The sequence below is a fragment of the Pongo abelii genome, chromosome 12, assembly GCF_028885655.2.
Source record: "Pongo abelii isolate AG06213 chromosome 12, NHGRI_mPonAbe1-v2.0_pri, whole genome shotgun sequence".
Lineage (NCBI taxonomy): Eukaryota > Metazoa > Chordata > Mammalia > Primates > Hominidae > Pongo > Pongo abelii.
Genome location: NC_071997.2, coordinates 79,853,495 through 79,876,459, shown reverse-complemented (window position 1 = coordinate 79,876,459; position 22,965 = coordinate 79,853,495). Strand labels below are relative to the sequence as shown.

Sequence of the window (22,965 nt, the reverse complement as noted above, 5' to 3'; positions counted from 1 at the left end):
ATTAAATGAAATCACAAAAATAAATACAGTTTGATTAAAGATAATTCAACCAAAGTGCCTATTAAGATGAATTCACTGTCAATGAGCTAGATGTGACAAAATTTAGTTATAAAATTATAATAGCTGAGGCTTACATATTTAAAATCGGCAGCATCACTGAGAATCATTGGTTAATTCAGGCTTGTTTCTAAATTATCCAGAAACCTGGGGAAAGGATCAGAGAATGAGATCTGTACTATGTATGTCACTCATGAAGTTTCTAACAGACAAGCTTTGTGACATTGTGAACACATATACAACTTAACAGTATTTAAACTGTTATTTGTTCTAAAATATTCCATCAAAAATCAGGTTGTGAAGAATTATTAAACAGAAAATTGAGAAAGTGAAGTTAAAGAGGTCTGAGGTAGACCGGGCGCGGTGGCTCAAGCCTGTAATCCCAGCACTTTGGGAGGCTGAGGCTCGCGGATCACGAGGTCAGGAGATCAAGACCATCCTGGCTAACGCTGTGAAACCCGTCTCTACTAAAAATACAAAAAATTAGCCAGGCGTGGTGGCGGGCGCCTGTAGTCCCAGCTACTCGGGAGGCTGAGGCAGGAGAATGGTGTGAACCCGGGAGGCGGAGCTTGCGGTGAGCGGAGATCGCGCCACTGCACTCCAGTCTGGGCAACAGAGCTAGACTCCGTCTCAAAAATAAATAATAATCATAAAATAATGTGGTCTGAGTAAAGATGGCACTGTCAAAAACACAGAGGACTTCTTTTTCTTAACAAGAAAAAGAAAACAAGAGAAGCTGCTTCAAAGGACTCAGGATATTGTTTACAAGAATACTAGAGTTTTGCTTTAGAAGGAAGCTCTTAGAATTAAATGAGACCCTTAACAACTGCTTGATGTCTAGTTACACAAGAAAGTACATAGCAGGCCTAATTTAACCAAAATGAAAGAGAAGTAATTTACCTCTCATTTACTTGATAAGCTAACAAAGATATTATTTGAGCATTGCTGTTGTTGCAGTTCAGACAATGGCTAGAGGAGACCAAAAAATTACCCTATTTCTTAATTCTTTTCAATATAACAATCTATATATAAATGAGTATGTAAAGGAATAACTTACTTTGATGTTTTATTCTGCTTTCTATATTGCTTCTGAAGCAATTATTTCTTTGTTTTACCAATTTGTTTACTGGTATCTGACTTTTATGCTGGAGACTTCCCTCAAAATGTCAAGTTCTCTTTGCCTTTTAATTTATTCTTAAGAAATTAAGGTACTGAGGAAATTACTGGAAGCTTTCTTTGCAGATAATTTCACTGAGAATCACTGGGCAAATAAATTACTATTTCATTGGAGAATCTCTAGATGTCATTGTTCTTTTATGGTAAGTTAATTTAAAGAGGAATCTTTTACTTCTCTTCCAGATGCTGAGTGGCAGAATGCCAGTAATCTGGGAGCTAAACTGGGGAAGGTCACTGTGTTAGGCCATTTGCATTGCTATAAAGAAGTACCTGAGACTTGGTAATTTATAAATAAAAGGAGTGTATTTGGCTTATGGTTCTGCAGGCTGTACAAGAAGCATAGAGGCAGCATCTGCCTCTTTTGAGGGCTTCAAGAAGCTTCTATGCATGGCAGAAGGGGAAAGGGAGCCACTGTGTGCAGATAACATGGTGAAAGAGAAAGAAGAGAGGGCAAAGGGTAGTGCCAGACTCTTTTTAACAATCGGATCTTACAGAAACTAATAGAGTGAAAAGGCTCATTACCACCAAAATGGCATCAAGCCGTGCATGAGTGATCTAGCCCCACGACCCAAATACCTTTCATCAGGCCCCACCTTCAGTTTTGCAGCTCAACTTTCAACAGGAGATTTAGAGAGGACAGATGTTCAAATTAGGTTAGTCACAGTTTAATTGGGCTCTTTAGACAATCCCCTTATTAACTGTGCGCTTGTTCCCTCCGTTGTCTGGCATTCATGAGTGTGGAGCATCCTTTCTTGGATAGCTCCAGGAGGTAAAATCTCCAGGGTCCCCTCCACCTCAGGAAAGAGAAGGCTTTGTGAGGGTATCTGGGGCGTCTTACCGCTCCTTATAAAATTTAATCCAGTACTCTAGTGTTAAGTTGCTCTCATCAATGTACTTAGTGCCTCCAATTCTCTCTATAGCATTAGTTAGCTTGTTTCTTTTTCCCTAATACTTGCAGTCTGCCAATTCTGATTTTATTTATCCATCTATTCTGCACTTTTCAAAAGTTCTCAATTGCTCTGTCTTCCTCCATTTATTTTGTTTTTGTGAGTTTAGACTTTTTTAATTTATCTAGTTTCAATGTAGTGGGTTTTAAGAAACAATATAGGTAAAGACACATGTTCAACCTTCCAAGTTAAGTAGAAATTACCACATTCCCTTCTATTCCTCAGCTTTTGTCTCCCACCCATTGGTGTCATTCTTCAGTCACTTTGCCAAACTCACTAAACCCAAACCACTTTCCGTCTCTTAATTTTTACTTATTTTATTTCTTTCACCTTCACCTAAAGGTCTTTTTCCCTTTGGAAGGGTATTTCTTCACATGCATTATTATTCTGTTCACACTTCAAAGCAAAATCATATCTAACACTTAGTGAAAGTCACTCATCTGCCCATCTTGAATTATTTTCTCTTTCTCCGGTATTTGTATCACCTCCAATTTTGCTTGTTATAAAATCAATATTATTCTGCCTCGACTTAAGCTCCCTTTTCCCCCAGATTTTATTCTACTTAAAAGTTAAGACTTACTCATCTCAGTCACCTCCATATAGTCTGAATAGCATAACATCTATAGTACAGTTATCTAAATGCATATTTGTTGAATTAAAACAAATTGAACTCTAACACTTTATGAGAAGATGCTATATTTCTTCTGTTCCTTCATTTTTATTTCTTTTTACTTCTTTCTAGGAGCTAAAAGTTTAAACACTGTTATCCAGTATTAGAACTGAAAATCACATATCCATTTCACTCTCTGTCTCTTTCTCTCTGTGTCTCTGTGTGCATTTAAATATTTTTTTCAATGGTGTTTGGGGTACAAGTGGTTTTTGTTGTATGGATGAATTATATAGTGGTGAATTATTAGATTTTAGTGCACCCATCACCCAGGTATTATACATCGTACCTAATGTATAGTTTTTTTATTCATAGCCTTCTCCTACCCTTTCCCTTCTGAGTCTCTAAGGTCCATCATATCCCCTATATGCCTTTGCATACTCATAGCTTAGCTCCCACTTGTGAGAATATATGGTTTTGGGTTTTCCACTCCTGTGTTACCTCACTTAGAATAATGGCCTCCAGCTCCATACAAATTGCTGCAAAAGACATTATTTCATTCCTTTTAATGGCTGAGTAGTATTCCACAGTGTGTGTGGGTGTGTATGTGTGTGTGTGTATATATATATATATATCACATTTTTATCATTCACTCATTAGTCAATGGGCACTTAAGTTGGTTCGACATCTTTTCACTGTGAATTGTACTACTATAAATATATGTGTGTAAATGTCTTTTTCACATAATGACATATTTTTCTCTGGGCAGATACCCAGTAGTGGGATTGTTGGATCAAATGATAGATCTTCTTTTACCTTTTTAAGGAATTGCCATACTGTTTACCATAGAGGCTGTACTAATTTACATTAATTTACATTCCCACAAGCAGTGTATAACCGTTACCTTTTCCCCACATCCATGCCAACATCTATCATCTTTTGACTTAATAATGACCATTCTTGTAGGAATAAGATATTATTTCATTGTGGTTTTAATTTGCACTTCCCTGTTGATTACTGATATTGAGCATTTTTTCACATTCGTTTGCCATTTGTTTATCAACTTTTAAGAACTGTCTATTCATGTCCTTTCTCCACTTTTTAAAGGGATTTTTTCCTTGCTGATTTGTTTGAATCCCTTGTATATTATGGACACTAGTCGTTTGTCAGATGCATAGTTTGCAAATATTTTCTCCCACTCTGTGGATGGTCTGTTTACTCTGCTGATTATTTCTTTTGCTGTGCACAGCATTTTAGCTTAACTAGGTCCCATTTATTTATTTTTGTTTTTGTTGAATTTGCTTTGGGGGTCTTAGTATACAGTGAGATAGGGATTCCGTTTCATCCTTCTACATGTGGCTTGCCAGTTTTCCCAGCACCATTAAATACGGTGTCCATTTCCAATATGCGTTTTGTATGCTTTGTTGAAGATCAGTTGGTTATACATATGTGGCTTTATTTCTGGGTTCCTTATTCTGTTGCACTGGTCTATGTGCCTACTTTTATACCAGTGCCATGCTCTTTTGGTAACTATAGCCTTGTAGTATAATTTGAAGTCAGGTAATGTGATACCTCCAGATTTGTTCTTTTTGCTTAGAATTGCTTGGGCTATTCATGCTCTTTTTTGGTTCCATATGAATTTTAGGATTTTTTTTTTCTAATTCTGTTAAAAAACAGTGTTGGTATTGTGATGGGAATTGCACTGAATCTATAAATTGTTTTTGGCAGTATGGTCATTTTCACAGTATTGGTTCTTCCAATCCATGAGCATGGAATGTATTTCCATTTGTTTCATCTATGATTTCTTTCAGCAGTGTTGTGTAGTTTTCCTTGTAGAGATCTTTCACCTCCTTGGTTAAATATATTCCTAGGTAATTAAGCTTTTACTAATAAATAAAAGTAACCTAACTTGTGCATTGCACTCTTTGGAGTTGAGAAAGCCACATAATTAGTGTAGTTTTAAAACCGGTTTTAACTGACAGTGTAATTGGGGAAATAAGACTTAAACACACGAAACAATTTATAATTCAAGGCAGTATAAAATAAAGAGTGAGGGCCAGGCACGGTGGCTCATGCCTGTAATCCCAGCACTTTGGGAGGCCGAGGCGGGTGGATCATAAGGTCAGGAGATCGAGACCATCCTGGCTAATAAGGTGAAACCCCATCTCTACTAAAAATACAAAAAATTAGCCGGGCGTGGTGGCTGGCGCCTGTAGTCCCAGCTACTCAGGAGGCTGAGGCAGAAGAGTGGCGTTAATCCGGGAGGTGGAGCTTGTAGTGAGCAGAGATCGCGCCACTGCACTCCAGCCTGGGTGACAGAGCGAGACTCTGTCTCAAAAAATAAATAAATAAATAAAATAGTTAGATTGTGGGTTCTGTGACAGCCCAGATAAACAGTGAAAACTATATGGGTATAATCCTTTTTGCAGAATGGGTAAGAATCTAAAGGAAATAGAAGAAAAAAGGGAAAATGTAAGTGAAAACAAAATATTTGAAAACCTAGAAAAACTCTGGGACTTTATAGGGAGATTTGTCTGACTTAAGTAACAGTAGGCCAGTTTTGGAGAGTTGTGGAGAAATATGAATCTGCTAAGAATATAAATATGAATAGCTTGAAAACAGAGGCATCATAAAAAAGGAGACAGGGAGCTTCTAATCAGACAAGTATGACATTGAAATTAGAAAATTTACATCAAGGCTCCTAAATAACGGCTATGATGGGGGGATGGTAACTGGAAACCAGAATCAGCCCAGAAATTCGAGATTATAGATTCTTAATCCCAAAAAGACAATATTGATGGGACAATCAAGAGCAGGAATGAGAGGGAATGTCTTCTAGGTAGTGTTCAGTTTATCTGTGGTTTTCAATTGCTTTTTTCAACTCGTTTTGTTGTTGTCGCTGTCGTTGTTAAGGGTCCATATGCTCAAGTTGCTCGCTGAAGTTGTGATGAGGTTCTTTCTACAGGATGTGCTCAACAGGGTAAGTTTAAGGAAGGTTAAAGGAACGTAACTCTCAAGTGATAAAGTACTAGGTACTAATTCTAAATGAAAAAAGGAGATGGCTTCTCAGGTGAGAACACACTTCCAGTGTTAGATGAAGTACTAGTTAAGAGACAAGATGGGATAATCTCTTGTGCTTAAATTCTATTTTTTTAAAAATTTACTTTCTTTTTACCCTTTTTTAATCTAATATTTTTAATTTCCAAATTAAATGGTATATATTTAATGTGAAATTTTATCAAATTTAGGCTATTAGGAATCCAGAGATACATGTCTTAATCAATCTTCGTATCTTATTAACAAGAGTAATTTTTTTTCCTTAACATACATTGCCTTATAAATGGGTGATTATCTAGCCCATGGGAAGAAGCCAGGTAGGTGCTGACTATAGCATATATCTCTCATAGGCTTGCTGCTTCTTGAAATTCTAGAAACTCAGATATTTTCCCAGTTTTAAGGCACTACTTTTTGTTTCAGTGAAGATGGTCTAGGAGATGAAGTACATTTCAATCTGACTTCTACTGGAAATGTCTAAGGATAGGTCTTTTTGGAGTGCAAGTTTTGATAGGAGAATGATGATGAAAGAAAACAAAAGTGGCTGGGGGCTTGGGAGTTGGAAAATGCATCTAAAGGAGGGAAAAACACTACATTAAGTAGAATGACAGCAATATTTCTGCCAAAGACCAACTTTCTTCAATTTGCAATTCCATATAGGTTCAGTCAGAGGTAAATTACAAACCCAGCTATTAGCCTAGAATGATTGGTAGCATTTTTATAAGGACATATCTTGAAACAGAAAATTCACAACTATTATTTTTATCATTTTTTTTCCTTCTTATCACTCTTGACTTCAATTTGATAATAGTCATGTAAGCATTCCAGGAGCTACTGGGCTAAAGTACCTCCTGATAACATCCCCACTGTCTCAGGGATTAGTGGTCATGGGTGACCTGTCAAGAATGAGACATTGTGTCAATTCCAAAGTTCAAGTAGAGCTTCACCTCTAAATCTATTTTAGATAATTCTTTTGATAGTTGGAATATAATATATCTTGAGATCACTGCTTTTAATTAATGATTACTCCTCTGCCTTTATCTTAATTCCCTTTATCTTCATCAGTGAAAGAGTCACACTGTGGCAATGCGGGTTGTTGGGCTGGAGGTCAGAATCAAGTGAAACTTATTTCATCTTTAGTTTGAAATTACATTTCTTTAAATATTGCTCCAGGGGAAAATCAATGGGTATAAACAGTAAATGCTCAAGTATGAGTAAAATAGACTTCAAGGTGAAATCCTTAAAATATACGGCTCAAGAAGAAAAAGCAGACAAAAGGCATGTATTTCTGCTTCTGGGGACTGAAAAAGACGAGCCATAAAGTGTAATCGTTTTATATTAACAACTTCCATCTTTTCACATTCATAATTGCTTTAGCTAATGCAGAAGTGAAGATTTTAATATTATCCGACATTTGTTTGGGTGAATGGGAAAATGTGATCTAACAAAAGAGTAACAGAGGATGCAATAAAGTACTACTTTAGAAACGGCAGCAAGAGTTATATATTCCAACGGTGCTGGGTCCCATGATCCTTAATTTGCATATAAATAATTAATATGCATACCCCAATAATGCCAGCTTCTGTGCACTACATTTAGTATGAATTATGCAGAAATGCTTCAAGAATGCCTTTAATAGTCAAGGGAATTGCTACCCTCCAAGATATGTAGGAAATAAAATCATTTGTTTGAAAAATAAAATGAAAACAGAAGATCTGATTAAAAAACATTCAGGAAAGGCAAGTTTCTTGATCAACTACCTTGTTTTTTTTTTTTTGAGACAGAGTCTCGCTCTGTCACCCAGGCTGGAGTGCAGTGGCGCAGTCTCAGCTCACTGCAAGCTCCACCTCCCAGGTTCACACCATTCTCCTGCCTCAGCCTCCCGAGTAGCTGGGACTACAGGTGCCTGCCACCACGCCCGGCTAATTTTTTGTATTTTTAGTAGAGACAGGGTTTCACCGTGTTAGCCAGGATGGTCTTGATCTCCTGACCTCATGATCCGCCCGCCTCAGCCTCCCAAAGTGCTGGGATTACAGGCGTGAGCCACTGCACCCAGCCCAACTATCTTGTGTTTTATGTGTGTTTTATCTTTTAGGATTTGTACTAGCCTTCAGGAATATGAAAGTGCATATGAGTCCTTAGAAAAAGAACATAGTGAAATTACACAAATAACAAAACTGCTGAACAATTAGGAAGTAGTAAAGGGCAAGCCCTGAGAGTTAGACAGCTCCCTAGAGGGGACACTTGAAGAAAGAGTTGAGTACACCAAGGGAGAGATATATGTATTTTTTTAATGTTGCATGTCAAAGCACAGAAAGATTCAATATGTACTTGGAAGATTTGTTGGTTAAGAGAATCTATGTAGGCTATGCTTATGATCATAAAAATGTCAACATATGACAATACTAGGGTTACTCCCATGGCTAAGCCAACATGTCAAAAAGTTTTCACCTAATGTTAGGCAATAATTGCTCTTGATAATCAACTTGGCCCAGAACTGAGAAAGAGGCCTACAAGTGCTAACTGAGGTTCAACAAAATCATTTCACTGGTGGAGTTTCATGGGACCAACGTCAATGGCCCCCATGAACTGCTCATTGCTCTGAAGTTTTGAAGACATAAGATTCCTTGAATTACCTCAGTTTTGTTCTCTCATACTTTTGCATTCCAGTAGGTGGGTTTGATGAAACCCAGCCCTGCTGGTCTTTAAGAATATTCAGGAAGATAGTCAATTAACAACATACATTCTTGCTGGAACATAAAACTAGTTAAATTAAGCTGCAGATAATTTAGAAGAGTCTAGGCAATATAGCTTAGTTAATTGAGGGGGCTCTAGAGACAGATTGCCTGGATTTAAATTCTGAAACCACAATTTACTAAATGATGACTTTGAGCAACTTGCTTAAACTTCATTTACCTTAGTTTCCTCATCTATAAAATAGTTATGATAATACTACCTAGAGCCTTCATAAAGTCATTGTAAGGACTAAAGGAGTAAATATATGTAAGCCACTTAGAATAGAACCAGCAAATAATAATAGCGCTATAAATCTTAGCTAAAATTATTGTATCATAAAGATTCAGAGTTTGAGCTCTGGAGTCATACTGCTACTTTGATTTCATTTCTTACTGAGAAATGAAAGTTCTAACTCAGCTCCTATTGCAGTAGCACCTACTGCAAAGGTCATTATGTATAACGATTAGCAAAATGCTCAGTTCTCAACGTGTCAGCAGTTAAAAAAGCCATCCCTGTTATTCTTGATATTTTATAAGATTTTCAAACACTATTATGAAATCAGACGCTTTAGTTTACGGACATAATAGTTACAAAACGTTATTCAGAGAAATAGTGAATATCTTATACATTTTTACCTAATTCTTGAAATGGCCTCTTAGCCTGCAGACTTTGAAGTTTTTCAGAAGCCAGGGAGAGGGGACAGAGGAGAAGCTACTTTATTACATTGAGTGATAAATTATACTCATTTTTAGCATGCAGAACTAAATTTTCATAGTATAAAAAAATGTCTAGCCAGAAGCTTTGTCTGCATGATCATACAATTGGGAAAATATATACTTATTAATAAAGTATATATAAATATGAAGAGACAGTTATTGTCCTTAGAGTAACTGTGTGTTTCAATGAAAGCAAATATTTACAACATTTGCTGTAAATAATGTACCTTGACAGACATACAAAATAATGTGACATTTCCTCCTTTCTACTGTATTAAGGATCAAGCTTAGTTGATCCATTCCAATTATGCCTGGATATAGCTTGCCAAAAATAGATCGATTTTAACATATGGAGACAAAAATCAAATTATAAATGTGTTCTTACAAGTTTTATCTAGTGAATCAAGTGAATCTAGTAACAAATGAGGTACCAGTAAGTGATTTGTACAACCAAGATCGATTCCACTATGTTCTGAGCATGTAAAAAGTTTCATTAAAATTAGGAAGAGCTGTTTTTGTAAAAAAAAAAAATTGTTTATTTTTATGAATTTAGGGGTACCGGTGCAGTGATGTTACTTAGACACATCGCATAGTGGTGTAATCTGGGCTTTCAGTGTACCTATCACATAAATTGCATGCATTGTACCTAAAAGATAGTATTTCATCCCTCTCCTCACTCCCTTCTTCTTATGAGTTGGAATCTCCAGTGTCTTTTATTTCACTCTGTGTCTGTGTGTACCCATCGTTTAGCTCCCATTTATAAAATGAGAACATGTTGTTTTAAACTTTCTGTTCCTGAGTCATTTCACTAAGAGTAATAGCCTCTAGCTCCATCCATGTTGCTGCAAAAGACATGAATTCAGGCTTTTTCATGTCTGAGTAGTATGCCATGATGTATATATACCAAATTTTATTTAACTTTTTGGTTCAGGGGTACATACAAGTGCAGGTTTGTTATATAGATATATTGTGTGTCATGGGGCTTTGGCATACAGATTATTTCATCACCTGGGTAATAAGCACAGTACCTGATAGGTAGGTGTATGATCCTTTCCCTCCTCCAAACCTTCACACTCTATCCACAAATAGACCTCAGTGTCTGTTGCTCCCTTCTTTGTGTCCATGTGTTCTCAATGTTTAGCTTCCACTTGTAAGTGAGAACATACAGTATTTGGTTTTCTGTTCCTGTGTTACTTAGGATAGTGGCCTCCAGCTTCATCCATGTTGCTGCAAAGGACATGATCTTATTATTTTTTATGGCTGCATAGTATTCCCTGGTTTATAGGTACCACGTTTTCTTTATTCAGCTTATCATTGATGGGCATTTAGGTTGATTTCATGTCCTTGCTACTGTGAATAGTGCTGCAATGAACATACATGTGTATGTGTCTTTATGATAGAATGATTTATATTCCTTTGGGTATATCCCCAATAATGAGATTCCTGGGTTGAATGGTAGTTCTGTTTTTAGTTCCTTGAGAAATTGCTGCACTGCTTTCTACAATGGTTGAACTGATTTATAATCCCAACAATAGTATATAAATGTTCCCTTTTCTCCACAACCTCACCAACATCTGTTATTTTTTTAGTTTTTAATAATAGCCATTCTGACTGGTGTGAGATGGTATCTCATTGTGGTTTTAATTTACATTTCTCTAATAATCAGTGATATTGAGCTTTTTTTCATATGCTTGTTGGCCACATATTTGTCTTCTTTTGAAAGGTGTCTGTTCATGTCCTTTGCCCACTTTTTAATTAGGTTTTTTTTTCTTGTAAATCTGTTTAAGTTCCTTACAGATGCTAGATATTAGACCTTTCATGGTTGTATAGCGCAAACATTTTCTGATTTTGTAGGATACCTGTTTACTTTGTTGCTAGTCTGCTGTGCAGAAGCTCTTTAGTCTAATTAGACCCCATGCATCAATTTTTGCTTCCATTGCAATTGCTTTTGGCATCTTCATCATAAAATCTTCACCTGTTCCTATGTCAAGAATGGTATCACCCAGGTTGTCTTCCAGGGTTTTATAGTTTTGAGTTTTTGTTTAAGTTTTTGATTCATCTTGAGTTGATTTGTGTGGTGTAAGGAAGGGGTCCAGCTTCAATATTCTACATTTGGCCAGCCAGTCATCTCAGCACCATTTATTGACTAAGGAGTCCTTTTTCTACTGCTTGTTTTCATCAACCTTGTCAAAAATTAGATGGCTGTAGGTGTGCAGCTTTATTTCTGGGATCTCTACTTTGTTCCATTGGTCTATGTGACTGTTTTTGTACCAATACCATGCTGTTTTGGTTACTGTAGACTTGTAGTATGGTTTGAAGTAAGGTAATGTGATGCCTCCAGCTTTGTTCTTTTTGCTTGGGATTGCCTTGGCTATTCAGACTCTTTTTTTGGTTCCTTATGAATTTTAAAATAGTTTTTTTCTAATGTGGTAAAGAATGTCATTAGTAGCTTGATAGGAATAGCATTAAATCTGCAAATGGCTTTGGGTAGTATGATCATTCTAATAATATTGATTATTCCCATCCATGAACATGGAGTGTTTTTTTCATTTTTTCTGTATTCTTTCTGATTTCTTTGAGCAGTGTTTTGTAATTCTCATTGTAGAAATAGTTCATCTCCCTGGTTATCTGTATTCCTAGTTATTTCATTTATTCTATGGCTATTGTGAATGGGATTGTATTCTTGAGTTAGCATTCAGCTTGGACATTGTTGGTGTATAGAAATGCTACTGGTTTTGTACATTGATTTTGTAATCTGAAACTTTGCCCGACATGTTTTGACATGTTTATCATACCTAGGAACCTTTGGGGAGAGACAAGGGTTTTCCAGGTAAGAATCATATTGTCTTGAGGAGAAATAGCTTGACTTCCTCTCTTTCTATTTCAATGCTTTTTCTTTCTTTCTCTTGTCTGATTTCTCTGGTGAGGACTTCCAAAACTATGTTGAATAAAGTGTTGAAAAAGGGCATCCTTGTCTTGTTCTTATTCTCAAGAGGAGTGCTTCCAGCTTTCACCCTTTCAGTATGATGTTGGCTGTGGGTCTGTCATAGATGTCTCTCATTATTTTGAGTTATGTTACCTCAACGCCTAGTTTGTTGAGGGTTTTTGACATAACAAAATGCTGAATTTGATCAGAAGGTTTTCCTGCCTCTACTAAGATGAACATGTGGTTTTTGGCTCTAGTTCAGTTTATGTGGTGAATCACATTTATTGATTTGCATATGTTGAACCAATCTTGCATCTCAGGATTAAAGTCAACTTGATTGTGGTGTTTTAGCTTTTTGAAATGCTGCTGGATTTGGTTTGCTAGTATTTTGTTGAGGATTTTCCCATCAATGATCATCAAGGATACTGGCTTTAAGTTTTCCTTTTTTATTGTGTCTCTTCCAGCTTTTGGTATAACAATAATGCTGGCCTCATAGAATGAGTTAGGGAGGAGTCCCTCCTCCTCAATGTTGTGAAATCCTTTCAGTAGGAATGGCAGCAGATCTTCTTTATAATTCTGGTAGGATTTGGTCATGAATCCATCTGCTCCTTGGATTTTTCTGCTTGGTAGGCATTTTATTACTGATTTAACTTTGGAACTCATTATTTGTCTGTTCAGGGATTCAATTTCTTCCTGGTTCAATCTTGAAGGTTGTTATGTTTCCAGGAATTTATTTTTCTAGTTTGTGTGCATAGTGGTGTTTGTGGTAGCCTCTGAGTTTTTGTATATCCCTTAGTCACTTTTGATTGTGTTCATTTGGATCTTCTCTCTTTTTTGCTTTATTAGTCTAGCTAGCAGTCTACCAATCTTACTTATTCTTTCAAATAACCAACTCCTCTATACTTTGGTCTTTTCTATGGTTTTTCACATTTCAATTTTCTTCAGTTCAGCTCTGATTTTGGTTATTTCTTCCTCTACCTTTGGGGCTGGTTTTCTCTTTGTTTTCTAGTTCTTCTAAGTGTGATTTTAGATGGTTAATTTGAGATCTTTTTTCATTTTTAATGTGGTATTTAATGCTAGAAACTTTCTTAACCCTGCTTTAACTGTGTCCCAGAGATTCTTCTATGTTGTATCTTCATCTTCATTCATTTTTAAAAAAATTTTAATTTCTGCCTTAATTTCACTGTTTACTCAATAGGCATTCAGGAGCATGTTGTTTAATTTCCATGTGACTGTATAGTTTTGAGTGTGTTCTTAGAATAGGTTTCTATTTTTATTGTGCTGTGATCTCACAGTGTGTTTTGTATAATCTTGTTTTTTTCCAATTTGCTGAGGATGGTTTTAGTTCTGATCGTCTGGTCAATTTTAGAGTATGTATTATGTGCAGATGAGACAAATGTATACTCTGCTGTTTTGTGGTAGAGAGTTCCGTAGATACCTGTTAGGCCCGTTTAGTCAAGCATCAAGTTCAAGTCCTATTTATCTCTGTTAGTTTTCTGCCTCAATAATATGTATAGTACTGTCAGTGGAGTGTGGAAATCTCCCACTATTATTGTATGGTTATCTAAGTCTCTTCGGAGATCTCTAAAAACTTGCTCTACAAATCTGGATGCTCCTGTGTTGGGTGCATATATAGTTAAGACAGTTAGGTCTTCTTGTTAAATGGATCCCTTTGCCATTATGTAATGCCGTTTTTGTCTTTTTAAAATCTTTGGACTAAAGTGCATATTTCTCTGAAATTAGAATAGCAACGCTGGCATTCTTCTTTTCATCATGTATATTCAACGAGAAGGTCACATTGCACAATGAGAAACAGGTGGAGGAGACGGCGGCCTTCGAGGGAGGCCATGAAAGGTCTGAGCCTGATGGGGCCCCACGGCTCCAGCTCCAGATAAACCAGTACCTGCAACTAGACCCAAGCGCGGCCAGTACTATGCCGGGTCCCTGCTCAACGTGAACCAGATCGGGAGTGGCACCGTGGACCCGCCCTTCCAGACCCCCTTCCAATCCTTGGACCTGGACACCAGCCTGACTACCAGGCACCACGGGCGGGTGAACAGGGTGTACCGGAAGCGCGGCCTACTAGGCTCCCTGCACTGCCTGCACCTGTCAAGGGACAAACACGGACAGCAGGCCAACAGCTGCCCATACGGCACCGTGTACCTCTCGCCACCCACGGACACCAGCTGGAGAAGGACCAATTCTGACTCGCCCTGCACCAGAGCACAATGACGCCCATGCAGCCAGAATCCTTTACTAGTGGGTCCCAGGACGTGCACCAGAAAAAAGTCTTACTGTTAACAGTCCCAGGAATGGAAGAGACCACATCAGAGGCAGACAAAAACCTTTCCAAGCAAGCATGGGAAACCAAGAAGAGGGGATCCAGGACCAAGTCCTGCGCGGAATCAACATCTTCCAGTCCGCCGACCAGGAAAACACTACAGCCCTGATCTCCGCCACTCACAATCCTGGGGGCTCCCTGCACCGCCTGAACAACATCCACTTCCCCTCCCCGCTCGACTCCGAGGAGCCCACCTTCCCCCTCACTGAGTAGCTCCAGCAGCACCGACAACCTCTCGGCCAACCTGATGCACCTGGGCATCAGCGGCGCCGGCCAGGGGATGAGCACACTTGGCTCCCCTCAGCAGCACCGTCCAGCTGGCATCAGCCCCCTGTCCCTGAGCACAGAGACGAGGCATCAGCAGTCATCGCCCACCCTGTCCCCACTGTCATACATCACTCAGGCCGTAGCCTTGAATGCCTTGTCTCTGGAGCAGCAGCTACCCTACGGCTTCTTCACCCAGACGGACTCCCAGCAGCAGCTGCCGCAGCCCCAGCCTCCGCCGCCCCCTCAGCCTGCGTCTCAGCAGCCCCCAACCCCTCCACCCCTACAGGCGCCCGTCTGCCTGACCCCCGGCAACCCCTGTTGCCCAGCACCAACCTGAATCGTGGGCCACAGCCGCCCCCGCTCGCGGTCACGGTACCGTCCTCCTCTTCCAGTCCCCCCGGAGAATCCCGGCCAGCCGTCGATGGGGATCAACATCGCCTCGGCGCCGCCTCTGCAGCAGTAGCGGCACTAGCCCCGGCTCCTCGGCCAACCAGTCTCCCACCTCGCCAGTCTCCAATCAAGGATTCTCCCCAGGGAGCTCTCCGCAACACCCTTCCACCCTGGGCAGCGTGTTTGGGGACGCGTACTATGAGCAGCAGATGGCGGTCAGGCAGGCCAATGCTCTGTCCCACCAGCTGGAGCAGTTCAACATGATGAAGAACGCCATCAGCTCCCTGTACAACACGGGCTCCACGCTCAACTACTCGCAGGCGGTCATGATAGGCCTCACCGACAGCCACGGGAGCCTGCTGAATTCGCAGCAGCTGGGCTACACCAGCCACCGTGGCATCCCCAACATCATCCTCATAGTGACAGGACAGTCTCCCCCGGCCCCCCAGCCTCTTTAAACAACTGACCAGTTCTCTGGTCAGGGTCGGCGACCTCAGCTTCGACCCCGACAGCCAGTTTTCCCTGGATGAACTCAAGATCTACCCCCTGACCCTGGACGGACTGACCCTGGACGAACTGCACGTGCTCAATGACCCCGACGTGGTTCTGGCTGACCGAGCCACCAGGAACACCTTCCAGATGGAACGCCTGTGAGCGGGCACGGTGCCGCTCAGCCATCCCGACGGCGCCTCCCCAGCCCGGGGACAGCCACGATCCGTCCCTCGCCAATAGCCGAACTTGTGATTCCGAGCTTGCAATGCCGCCAAGCGCCCCGGCCCGCCCCCGGTTGTCCACCTTCCGCGAAGCCCAGTCTCTAGGCCGCGAGCCTGGCGTCCACCCACTTGCCGGCCCGGGCTGGGCTGGGATCGGAGGCTGTGAGGCCCCCGCCCCCGCAGACCCTCCCTGCACCGACTCCCTAGCCCGCAGCCCCGCCGGGGCCTAAGCCGTCCGCTGTAAGATGCGGGAAGTATCAGCTCCAAGCCTGGAGAGCAGGCTCGGGGAGGGGCGCGCATGGTCCGCCACCTTGCATTTTCCGACTGTTTGTCCAGCTCTTACTGCCTTCCTCGGTTCCCGGTCCCCCAACCCATCTGCCACCCCCAGTCCATGGTCAGGTAGAGATTGAGCCCCAAGCCGCACCAGGGAGGAGGCGGCAGAGTGCGGGGCAGACGCAAAGTGAAATAAACACAATTTTGAAGGCAAAATTATATAAATAAATAAATATATATATATATATATATACATACACACACACACACATATGTGCTGAATATACACCCCCTATCCCTATCTCTTCTGGCTTGTAGGGCTTGTGCTGAAAGTTCCACTATTAGCCTGATGAGTTTCCCTTTGTAGGTGACCTGCCCCTTCTTTCTAACTGCCTTCAATTTTTTTTTCTTTCATGTCTGTCTTGGAAATCTAATCATCGTGTGCCTTAGGAATGGTCATTTTGTATAGTATTTTGCAGGAGTTCTCTGCATTTTTTAATTGAAAGTTGGCCTCGCTAGTGAGGTTGGGGAAAATTTTCATAGATAATATCCTCAAATATGTTTTCCAAGTTGCTTCTTTTTTCTCCCTCTCTTTCAAGGATGCTAATGTTGTAGAGTTGTAGATTTGGTCTCTTTACACAATCCTATATTTCTCAGAATTTTTGTTCATTCTTTTTCTTCCTTTATTTTCATCTGCTGAGTTAGCCTAGAGAACTAGTCTTTGAGCTCTGAGATTCTTTCCTCAACTTGATCTATTCTACTGTGTTTTTGTTTTCTTTTGTTTTTGAGATGGAGTCTCACTCTGTTGCCATGCTGGAGTGCAGTGGTGCAATCTCAGCTCATGGGGCCTCCTGGGTTCAAGCAATTCTCCTGCCTTAGCCTCCTGAGTAGCTGGGATTACAGGCACGCACCACCACGCCCAGCTAATTTTTGTATTTTTAGTACAGACTGCGTTTCACTATGTTTGCCAGGATGGTCTCGATCCCTTGACCTGGTGATGCACCCACCTCGGCCTCCCAAAGTGCTGGGATTACAGGCGTGAGCCACTGTGCCTGGCCTATTCTACTGTTAATGCTTGTGATTATATTATAAAATTATTGTAGGGTATTTTTCAGCTCTATCAGATCAGTTTGCCTCTTGCTTACAATGGCAATTTTGTCTTTCAGGTCCTGTATTATTTTACTGTAATCCTAGATTCCTTGGATTAAATTTTGACTTTCTTCTGAATCTCAATGATCTTTGTCCTTATCAATATTCTGAATTCTATGTCTGTCATTTCAACCTGCTTAAGATCCTTACTGGACAACTAGTGTGGTCACTTGGAAGATAAAAGGCACTCTGGCTTTTTGAGTTTCCAGAGTTCTTGCACTGGTTCTTTCTCATCTGTGTGAGCTAATGTTCTTTTAAGTGTATTGCAATTTGAGTACAATCAGTTGCTTCCTTTTCTGGATGTTTTCAGAGGGCTGAGGCTTTATGCATGGCCTATATTTGTAGCTGAATTCTTTCACAGACGCATATATTTGCAAAGACTTTACCAAATTTTTTTCAATTATTCATTAATGGACACAAGTTGATTCTATAATTTTTCTATTGTACAGAGTGCTGCTATGAACAAATGAGTGCAAGTGTCTTTTTTACATGATGATTTATTTCTCTTTGGGTAGATTCCAATAGTGGGGTTGCTGGATCAAAGATTAGTTCTATTTTTACTTCTCTGAGAAATCTCCATACTGTTTTCCAAACAGGTGGTACTCATTTACATTCCCATCAACAGTGTATAAGCTTTCCCTTTTCTCCACATCCTTGCCAGCATCTGTTATTTCTTCACTTTTTAGTAATAGTCATTCTGGTTAAGATGGTATCTCACTGCAGTTCTAATATCCATTTCTCTTATGATTAGCAATGCTGAGCATTTTTCATATGTGTATTGTCTGCTTTTATGTCATCTTTTGAACAATATCTGTTCATGTCCTTTGCCTACTTTTTGATGGGTTTTTTTTTTTTTTCTCATTCGTTGAGTTCCTTGTAGATTCTGGGAATTAGTACTTTCTCAGATGCATAGTTTGCAAATATTTTCTCCCATTCTGTAGATAGTCTGTTTACTCAGTTGATTACTTCTTTTATAACTTTCTGCTGTGCAGAAGATTTTTAGTTTAAGTCCCATTTGCCTATTTTTGTTTTTGTTGCATTTTCTTTTGAAAATTCAGTCCTAAATTATTTGCCTAGAACAATGGGCAAAAGATCTTCTTGGGTTTTTATAACTTCAAGTCTAACATTTAATCCATATGAGTTAATTTTTGAATATGGTGAGAGATACAGGTCTAGTTTTATTTACCTGCATATGGCTCAGCAGTTATCCCAGCACCACTTATTGAATTAGGTTTCCTTTCACTAGTGTACATTTTTGCTGGTTTTGTAAAAGATCATTTGGTTTTAGATATGTGGCTTTATTTCTGGGTTCTCTACTCTGTTCCATTTATCTGTGTGTCTATTTTTATACTAGTATCATGGTGTTTTGGTTACTATAGCTTTGTAGTATAATTTGATGTCAGGTAATGTGATACCTGTAGCTTTATTCTTTTTGCTTAGGATAGCTATGGCTATTTGGACCCTTTTTCATTTCCATGTAAATTTAATTTTTTTTCTATTTATCAAAGAATGATAGTAGTTTGACAGAAATTGCATTGAATCTATGGATTGCTTTGGGCAGTATGGTCACTTTAATGATACTGATTCTTCCAATCCATGAGCATCACTGTTTTTCCATTTGTGTCATCTATCGTTTCTTTTATCAGTGTTTTATAGTTCTCCTTGTAGAGATCTTTCACCTCCCTAGTTAAATGCATTCCTACACATTTTGTATTTGTTTTGTGTAGCTATCGTAAATGGGATTGAGTTCTTGATTTGGTTCCCAGCTTGATGATTATTGGCATATAGAAACCCAACTGATTTTTGTAAGTTGATTTTGTAGCCTGATTCTTTACTGCAGTCACTTATAAAATCTAGGAGGCATTTGGAGGAGACTTTAGGGTTTCTAGGTATAAAATCATATCATCAGCGAACAGAGATAATTTGACTTCCTCTTTGCCTGTTTAGATGTCTTTTATTTCTTTCTTTTGTCTGATTACTCTGACTAGGACTTCAAGTACTATGTTGAATAAGAGTGAAGAGAGTGGACATCCTTGTCCTTTTCCCAGTTCTTAAGATGAATGCTTTTAATTTTTCCCATTCCAGTATCATGTTGTCTATGGGTTTTTCATATATGGCTTTTATTATTTTGAGTTATGTTCTTTCTGTGCCTAGCATAGCAAAGGTTTTTCATCAGGAAGTTACACTGAATTTTATCAAATGCTTTTTCTGTATTTATATAATCATATGCTTTTGTTTTAATTGTTTATGTGGTGAATCATATTTAATAATATGCATATGTAAAACCAAACTTTCATCCCTATAATAAAAGCCACTTAGTAACAGTATATTATCTTTTTGATGTGTTGTTGGTTTCAGTTTACTAGTATTTTGTTGAGGATTTTCGCATCTATGTTCACTAAAGATATTGGTCTGTAGTTTTCCTTTTTTTGTAGTGTCTTTGCCTGGCATTAGTATCAAGGCAATGCTGGCTTTATAAAATGAGGTAGGGAAGATTTCCTCTCCTCAATTTTTGGGAACAGTTTTACCAAGTTTAGTATCAGTACTTCATTGTGTATCTGGTAGAATTTGTCTCTGAAACTACCTGGTCCTAGGCTTTTTTTTAATTATTAAGATTTTTTTATTACCAATTGACTTTCACTACTCATTATTGGTCTGTTCAGGATGTCTGCATCTTCCTGATTCAATCTTGGGAGGTTGTACGTTTCCAGGAATTTATCCATTTTCTCTAGACTTTCTAGTTTGTGCACATAGAGATGCTCATAGTAGTCTCTGATGATCTTTTATATTTTTGTTGTATCAGTTGTAATGACATCTTTATCATTTCTGATTGTGCTTATTTGAATCTTCTCTCTTTATTTCTTGGTTAATCTAGCTAGTGGGTCTATCAGTTTTGTCTTTTCAAAGGACATATTTTTCATTTCATTGATTTTTTTTTGTCTCCATTTCATTTAGTTCAGCTCTGATCTTTGTTATTTCATTTCTTCTGCTAGCTTTGAATATGGTTTTTTCTTGTTTACTTCATTAACATACAACATTAGATTGTTAATTTATTTCTATATTTTTGATGTAGACATTTAAGGGTATAAACTTCCCTCTTAGCACTGCTTTAGCTGTATCCCAGAAGTTTTTGTATATTGTGTCTCTATTTTCATTTGTTTCCAAAAACATTTTGGTGTCCACTTGAATGTCATCATAGACTCAACAATTATTCAGGAGAAGATTATTTAAGTTTCATGTATTTGTATGGTTTTCAGCATTCCTCTTGGTGTTGACTTCTAGTTTTATTCCATTGTGGTAAGATAATGTACTTGATATAATTTCAATTTTTTCAAATTTATCAAGACTTTCCTTGTGGCATAGTATATGGTCAATTTTTGAGAATGTCCTATGCACAGACAAGAAGAATGTATATTCTCAGGTTGTTGGGTAGAATATTTTGTAAATATTTTTAAGTTCATTTGTTCTAGAGTCCAACTTAAATCCAGAGTTTCTTTGTTACTTTTCTACATGGATAATCTGTCTAATGTTGTCAGTGGAATATTCAGATCCTCCATTATTATTGTGTTAGTGTCTATCACTTTTCTTAAGTCTAGTAGTATTTGGTTTATGAATATGAATGCATATATTTAGAATTGTTATATATTCTTATTGAATTGATCCCTTTATCATTATATGATTACCTTCTTCGTCTTTTTTTTTTTTACTGTTGTTGATTTAAAGTCTATTTTATCTAAGTATAGTTACTCCTGTCATTTATGGTTTCTCTTTGCATGAAATATATTTTTGCACCCTTTTACTTTGAGTCTGTAAATATCTTAGGTGGGTTTTTTTAATGCAACATAGGATTGGGTATTGGCCTTTATCCATTACATATAGCCAGCATATATCTTTTAAGTGAAGCATTTAGTCAATTGATGTTTAAGGTTACTATTGATATGTGACCTTTTGTCACACAATGTTAATGTTCATACTGTTCATTTTTCATAATGTTAATTTTTATCTAATTACTTTTCAATCTTGATTGTGTAATTGATTTATAAGACCTGGGAGTTTTATACTTTTGTATGTTTTTTGATGACAAGTATTACTATTTTGTCCATGTTTAGAACTCCTTTGAGCATTTCTTGTAGTTTCAGTTTAGTGGTGACAAATTCTCTCAGTGTTTGCTTGTCTGGAAAAGACTCTTTTTTTTTAATTTTTGAAGCTTACTTTGACAAGATACTAAATTATTGGGTAGCATTTTTTTTTCTTTAAGAAGACTGAAAATAAGACCCAGTCTTTTCGGGCTTGTAAGGTTTTAGCTGAGAATTCTTCTATTAGTCTGTTGGGATTCCCTTTATAGGTGATTAGATGCTTCTCTCTTGCCACTTTTATCATTTTTTTCTTCACATCAACTTTGGATAATCTGTTGACTATATGCCTCCATGAGGTTCTTATTGCAATGCATTTTTCAGGAGTTCACTGAACTTCTTATACCTGGATAACTAGATCTCTAGTAAGACCTGGGAACTTTTCCTGAATTCGTCTCTCAAACAGTGTTTCATACTTCATACTTTTTCTTCTCCTCCCTCTAGAATAGCTTAACTTGTAGTTCTTGGTGCTTTACATAATCCTGTATTTCTCCGAGACTTTATTCATTTTTAAAAATTCTTATTTTTATTTTTGTCTTACGAGGTTAATTTGAAGAACTGTGTTCCAGCTCTGAAGTTCATTATTCTTCTTGGTCAGAGCTACTTCTGAAGTTTTTAACTGTATTTTGTAATTCCCTCAATGAATTTTTCAGTTGCAGAACTTCTATTTTATTATTTAAAATAATAACTGTCTCTTTTTTTATATCCCAAATTGGTTTTTTTTTTCTAATTTATATGTGTTGTTTTTCAACTTTCTCTTCAATATCATTGAGCTTCTTTAAAGTTAATATTTTGAATTTTTTATCTGGTATTTCCAAAATTTAATTTTGGTTAAGATTCATTGCAGGAAAGTTAGTGTGATCTTAAGAGGGTGTTGTGACAATCTGTTTTTCATACTGTCAGAATGGTTTCTCTGGTTTCTTCTCATTTAAATAAGCTATCTCTCCTTATTTTTGAATTTATTTTCTTTTGGATGGTATTTCTCCCCTCCCTGGCCCCAAGGATGTGACTAAAATGCATGTTGTGTAGGGTCCTTTAGCTTTGGTTCTGGGTGCTTTCAGTGGCAAAGACTCTCTATAGGTTCCTTGGTTATATGTGGCATTTGTATAGTGTATTTCTCAGATGCTGGTTGTAGTACCAATATACTAGATGTGTGAGTGGGCTCACTGCCTCCTGTACGCCAGTATGGCAGAGTTGTCCGGAAGCTTATTTCTCAGTGCTGTGCACTTGTGCCAGCAGATTTTGTATTGGGTTGTGCAGTTCATTCTCTAGGCCAATGGGTGCTGCATATGGATAAGAGCCAGCTGTGGCCAATGCAGATAGGTATATACTTGATCTTAGTTTACTGTGAGATGCTGTCTGTTGCCTCAAGCAATTAGCTATCCTTTAGAATTCACAGTCATCTGTGCTCCCTGCTCGTTCCTGGAGAGAGAAAACAAGCCGGGTGGAACTAGACTGGGCAAGTCCATCTATACATCCC

At 38.4% G+C, this 22,965-nt stretch overlaps 1 pseudogene; it reads left to right on the top strand.

The window, feature by feature from the left end:
• The first annotated feature begins 1,779 nt into the window (after window positions 1-1,779).
• LOC100453891 (CREB-regulated transcription coactivator 1-like) lies at window positions 1,780-15,871 on the top strand (annotated as a pseudogene).
• The last annotated feature ends 7,094 nt before the right edge of the window (window positions 15,872-22,965 follow it).